Source organism: Sapajus apella, unplaced genomic scaffold, assembly GCF_009761245.1.
Source record: "Sapajus apella isolate SASKATOON/1434 unplaced genomic scaffold, GSC_monkey_1.0 scaffold2328, whole genome shotgun sequence".
NCBI lineage: Eukaryota > Metazoa > Chordata > Mammalia > Primates > Cebidae > Sapajus > Sapajus apella.
In genome coordinates this window covers 3492-10147 of record NW_022439254.1, presented here as the reverse complement: position 1 = coordinate 10147, position 6656 = coordinate 3492, and the positions used below count along the sequence as shown (strand labels likewise).

The window sequence follows — 6656 nt, the reverse complement described above, 5'->3', positions numbered from 1 at the left end:
GAAATCAAGATAACGGGATAGAGAACAGAGATAGTCACTGTCACAAATGTACCCTGCAAGAAGAGGACCTAATGTTTTCATGAATCTATGTAACTCACCAGTTATCCATCACATTTTCTTGTGGAAATGTATTCATTTTCTACAGGCAAAATGGAAGAGAGATTTTTCCTATTCTTTTCCTTCATAGCTAGTATTCTGAAAGCTAAGCCTTAAAATTCTGTTTGAAATCACCAAGCCATAAGAAACTCACCTGAGAAAATTTCAAAACACATGTTGGGAAAGAAAAAGGTAAATGAGAATTTTTAACAAATGGAATATATAATTAGATATTATTTTTTGTTTCTGAAACCCACCTCTTCTACACCCTTTGCAAATATTTTTGTTTGTTTGTTTTGCTTTCACGTCCTACTAATAAAATGCAACTTACAATTAAAAACTGAGGTCCAAGTAAGTCAACAAATCTTTTAAAGGTGACAAGCCCAGAGAGTGGCAGTGGTGATTAAAAAACAAATCTGCCTTACTCATGTGTCAATTAAGGCTATTCAGCTACTTGAGAGACTCTCCACCCCATCCTCTCACTTAAGTGCTCAATAACCACCTGCTCAGGAGACTATGTATGACTATGCATGCCCCAGTGAGTGCTCCAGAGGGGTTTTACTTTGCAAGTTCTTACACCATCTCACTGGGGTCAGGTTGTTTCTGACTTTTGGGATGCCGTTTTTTCTTTCATAAATTTCTCAGTATTTTTCTTTATTTATTTCACTATTTTTCTGTCCCCTTAAAAAATCCAGGGGTCAGAAATTATTAGTATGTTTTTTCCTCAATACCAGCATCTGACTGGCTGACCAGCAATGTGTCTCCAAGAAATGGAAGCTGGGTTGGGTAAACACAGTTTTAATGTCTCAAGGGGTTAGCTTTTCAAAAAACAGAATACACCAGGAGATTCCTGTCAGCCCCACCACATCCACCTGCTTCCTTGAGAGGCTACACTTCATACCTCAGGTTGTCCTGTGAGAAAAAATAACCCGGGAGCTGACATTCACTAGATACTCCAGCAACATAACCTTGGCGGGTATCTTGGTTTATCCCCAAACAGTACTGAAACCCAGGACCAGGGTGACTGAGGACAAATGACCCCAAAATTTTCTGAAGGGAATCCTTAACCCAAAAACATTCCGATAAGACCTCTGCTCCTAGGGAAGATGAAAAGAAAAGAGAAACTTAAAAAAAAAAATACAGTGTCAGGGGTTTATTCTTTATTCTCAGGGACAATATTTTTCAAAGAGAAAACACATCTTTGTAAAAGTCCCATCCAACGCTTTGTGAAAAAATGATTAACTAATGGCCATCTGCAGTACTTCACCTCTGTAATCACAGCACTTTGGGAGGCCGAGGAGGGTAGATCACTTGAGGTCACAAGTTCAAGACCTGACTGGCTAACAGGGTGAAACCCCGGCTCTACTAAAAATACAAAACTTAGCCGGGTGTGATGGTGCGCACCTGTAATCCAAGCTATTCAAGAGACTGAGGCACGAGAGTCGCTTGAACCGGTGAAGCAAAGGCTGCAGTGAACAGAGATCACTTCACTGCACTCCAGCATGGGTGACAAAGTGAGATTACATCTTATTTTTTAAAAAATGATTAATGAAAATGCCACACCTAAAATGTACACTAAAGGACAAGTAGTTGATAATGTGAATTAGGGAGGGGAAACTGGCATTTGGAAAGGTTAAAAAGAACTGAAAATGTAGTATTTTACTGCAAGCCAGGGTTAGGATGAAGGAATGCAGGGTGGGAGTGGAAGGTAGACTTGAGAGGTTGCTGGCGCCGCATGTGAAAAACGCAGGGGAAAATCACTTTCCTGTGGTGTGAGAAAATAACTAAGTGGCAGGCAATGAGGTTGACACGGCTCTAGTCTGGATTTTCACTTAAAAATAAAATCTAACTCAAGTGCATTTTTTGGGGGGGGGGTAAATTACTACATTGGGAGAAAAAAATTCAGACTTTACCAATTATAAACTCTCAATTAACCTCTGATTGCATAACCAGGAAATTTAGAAGCTCAGAGTGGAAATTAAAAACTACCTAACTGTACCTAACCGATTAATGAATGCGGGTTTCTCTTAATCATGCACCTTATACAAAGTCTTCTCTTAAACCCTGTCGCATGGACCACAAACTACAAACCATAGCTGGGTGCTCTACAATTTTTGAATTACTGTTTGAATAAATTATTTAATATTTTTGTGAGGACTCCAATAAATTCTTTATAAAAGAGGGACCAAAAGCTCTTCCGATTCCTGAACCCCGCACTCCAAGTCAGGATTCTCCCCTGGCGACCTTCCGGTGGTCCCGGCACAATGCGGGAGACACACGGCGCGGTGGGTGCAGAGCTGCCTACAGGGGGCTCCAGGCCGGGGCATAGTCACTGTGCAGGCAAGAAACAGGGTGCCTGAGGTCCCGCTTGTCCGCCCAGCCGCCATCTTATGACTGAAGGGGGCTGAAGGTCGAGCTGTGCCAAGGTGAACCCGGCCTCAGATTTTGGAGCTGACTGCTGGGGTCCTGAGAACCGCTACAGCCACTTCCCACTGCTTCCAACCAGCCCTTTCCCACTCTCGAGATGTCGGATCCTGCACTCTCACCATTTCCAGGTTTTCAGCGGCTCCTGGGGTCTCAGCTGTGGATCTCTCAATACCTGAAGGTCACAGGGCCACACAGACTAGACCTCCAGGAGCGGAGGACACAGAGCAGAGCAGCGAAGACGAGACCCGGGGCTCTGGCTGCAGGAAGAGACAAAGGACCCGCGAAATCCCAGAAGCTGTCCTGCACTTTCCGGCTGCGTTTCTTATTGGACGGTTCCTAGTTTAGACTCTCTGACTACATAATACTTAAGGCCCGCCCCCTTTAGTCCCTGAATGACAGAAGATTTGACCAGACACTGGGCTAAATGAAGAAAGAGTGACAGCCTGGGCTGCAACCTCTTCAGGCAGGGCTTCATCCCCCTGAGCTGAGCCGGGACCAACCAGGAGGGTATTTGTATTTAACCTTGTGTATAAGGTGGTATGCTTTTATATATAACATATTATAAGGCTATTCATAAATGGAAAGAATCTAATAACAATTCTTTAACAATTTCAGGTTTTATGACCTTCCTGGCTTCTGGTCCTTTGAGCAGGCAGCCTGAGATTTTAAAAAGGAGGCAATCCTCTGAAATAAAATGTGAGCCGAATGTGAATTTTACAATTTCTATTAGCCAAACATTTTTATTTTATTTTTATTTATTTATTTTTTTTAGGCTGAGTCTCGCTCTATCACCCAGGCTGAGTGCAGTGGCGTAATCTCTGCTCACTGCAACCTCCGCCTCCAGGGTTCAAGCGATTCTCTTACCTCAGCCTGCCTGGCTAATTTTTTTTTTTTTTTTTTTTTTGTATTTTTAGTAGAGACAGTTTCACCATGTTGACCAGGCTGGCCTCGAACTCCTGACCTCAGGTGATCTCCCCTACTCGGCCTCCCAAAGTGCTGGGATTACATGCCTGAGCCACTGTGCCCAGCCTAAAATGAGGATTTTTAAATTAAAGCTTTTGCAAAGGTGGATTCAGAGGATGGGGTGGTACATAGTGTAGCCTTAGTGGGCTGATCTGTATGACAGATCTGTACAGAACCCTGAACAACAAACTTGCTCCTAATTTGAATCTAGTTGTTTCTCAGCTCATTTTCTTTCAATTTCTGTCCACTTGATGTGAATAGAATCCAATGAGAAAAAAAAACACAGGAAAGGCATTCCACTTCTCATTTGCAAATTAGTATTGTTCTTTTAAATTAAATAATTGAATCTCCTCTCATTTTTTATGCCAAACCCATGGTATTTTAAGACACAGGATGACAGTAGACGCCACTAACCGTCTCTAAGTCTCAAGCAGAGGCCTTTTTAAAATGAAGGTGCAGTTCAGTAACCTTTGAAATAACAAAGGTTACAAGACCTCATTCCTACATTTTTTTCTCTTAGTCAAAATTTATTTCAAGGCTTGAATACATTCAGACTAATCAAAATGGTACTAGTGTAACTTCTTATAAAAGTTTTGAAAAGTATAGACACAACCCCTCAAACACCACACTATCCGATTCTCAGAAGCAATGGCTATTTAACAAGATGTAAAGGGTCGATAACAGATCAATGAACTTTCACACACTTAAAGAGAGCATTTAGTAGCAAGCTGGTCAGACAAAACGCAAACACTTTCACATTTCCCATGTTTGCTATTAACTTTGCTTCATAAAGCCACTGATAACCGAGGTTTCTTTCAAGTATAGGATTTCTAACACTTAAAACTGTGTTTTTGACGTATTTTTACAAAGAAATGAAAAGTAAAACACAATCCAACTGTATTTATGAGTCCCTCTTCTCCAACAGCTTTAGATGTTTTTCTGAATACTTTTTACACAAAGTAAAGTATTTTTATTAACATCAGTTCTAATTCATTTATGCAGATTAGGGGAAAATGATTCATCATAAATTAACTTTAAAATTACCCTCTATGTTTCTATCTCTATCCCCCAGTCACCACCAAATCTGTTGCTACAGTGAACAATGATGCAATGTACTGTTTGAGGGGGCCCAAAGGAATCTGGAATCTTAATTTCCCACATATTAGTTAGTTGGAGGAAAAATCCACAGTATGAAGACTATTTATCTAAAACTTTATGCTTTTTCCTCAAGCGGTAAGTACTTTTTAGACTAGCATTAAATTATATTGCGCTTATACAACTACAGCAGTTTAGATTTGCCTTGGAACAAAATTAATTTCAAGGCCTTAAATATTAAAAATAAATAATTTTCTAACTATTTCATAGTTTAATTGGCTCTTAAACAGTTTTTCTGGGGAGGGAAACATTTTGTGTTCTTTAAGAAACGGGTACATGTAAAAGAATATCTGTTCATTTAAATCTTGAGAAAACCTGAAAATGAAGCCTGTTTTGTTTTTCCTAAAAAAGGAAAAAAGAACCAAAGAAAAATGTTGAAGAACAAGAATATTTACCCTTAAAAAGAAGAAGCATTATCCACGAAGAAGGGAGGCATATAGATTTGAAAACACTTATTTTACTGTCTTCAACAACAAAAAACAGATAGAGGAAATCCAGAGGACTTAGAATTGAAGCAGCTCTATACAAAAATGAAGATGGTACACTGATGTGACTTCAAAGAAAATGACTAAAAGAAAATTTTACAAACATCTTCATGTTTGTAATGTATTAATGCACAAAATATTAAAAATAGAAAGCCTGGGTTTCTTCCCTGTAGGTTTATCATAAACTTTCAATTTTCTACATAATGCATTCCCTTCTTTTGTTTTAAATAGAGATGGGGTCTCGCTATGTTGCCCAGACTGGTCTTGAACTCCTGAGCTCAAGCAATCCTCCCAGCTCGGCTCCCAAAGTGCTGGGATTACAGGTGCAAGCCACTGCACTTGGCCTTAATGCATTTACTTTTATAAGCCTTCTTTGTTTAGAAGTCTACACTATACAAGTGCATACATGCTGGTATTTTACCCTGAAAATTTCATTTTTCATCTTAAACTAGTGACTTGCCTTTTTACCCATACTTATACACAAGTAATACCTTTCTAGTGGTACATTTTAATCATTAAGTATTGTTTAAATCTTGATTTTTAAATGAATCTTTTTAGTGCTATGGCATGATGGGCTTCATTTAGTAGTTGAAGCACCATATGGTAACTACACTGTACTATTTAATTCACAACTGTAGGAAAGTGTTTGATTTTTAAAACATAACCAAGATGAGGCTGGACAGTAATAAACACAGAAACACTAGAAAAGAGTGAATGAATAAATAAGACAATTTTTCATCAGTGGCCATTCATTGTTTTGCTTTTGGAAACCTGGAAGAAATTGTCTTTGATTTTCAAATGCTCTGGTAAATGTAGTTGTTCCTTAGCTTCCTCAATATCACCTTGAATTGCTGAAATAAGTGACCCTAAAGCATCAAAGTTCTTCTCTGGTCTGAGGTAGCCAACAATGGCCACATTGAGGATTTCCCCACAGAAGTCCTCTTTGAAGGTATGCATGATATGGGTTTCCATGGACTACTTCGTATTCCTGTAGTATGGGTTCCAGCCTACACTCACCACCATCTTATGGACATCTCCACTTCCAGCACTGGCCCAACCATAATTAATGCCAGTGGATATATCAGCTAGAAGATTATCTACCACTTGCTCAGGAAAATTAGCTGTGGGGATGCCCAGCTGCTTGGAGCCGCGGCCGAAGCCATGCACCACTTGGCCGCGGCAGAAGTAAGGCAGATGTCCATAACGCAGTCCGCTCCGTGCATGGGCTGCGGCCCGGTCCGCGCGTCGTGCAGAGCCGCCATCAACGCGGTGCCGGTCCAGCCGGGGGTTGGGGGCAGGAGTGTGAGCTCTGCCTGCTGCGGGGCACACCGGGTCCCGGGCCAAGCCAGCGACACACCACGGCGGGTCCCTGACACCGGGGACCCAACAAAAGCCGCCCAGCAACTCCAGAGCTGCGTCTGTCTACATTTTTTTAAATTAGCTTGGTGTAGTGGTGCATGCGTTTATTCCTAGCTAATAGAGAGGCTCATGTTGGAGGATCACTTGAGCCCAGGAGGTCGAGGCTGTCGT

At 40.9% G+C, this 6656-nt stretch overlaps 1 pseudogene; it reads right to left on the bottom strand.

The window, feature by feature from the left end:
• Positions 1-5733: 5733 nt before the first annotated feature.
• LOC116547195 lies at positions 5734-6349 on the bottom strand (annotated as a pseudogene).
• Between the last annotated feature and the right edge of the window lie 307 nt (positions 6350-6656).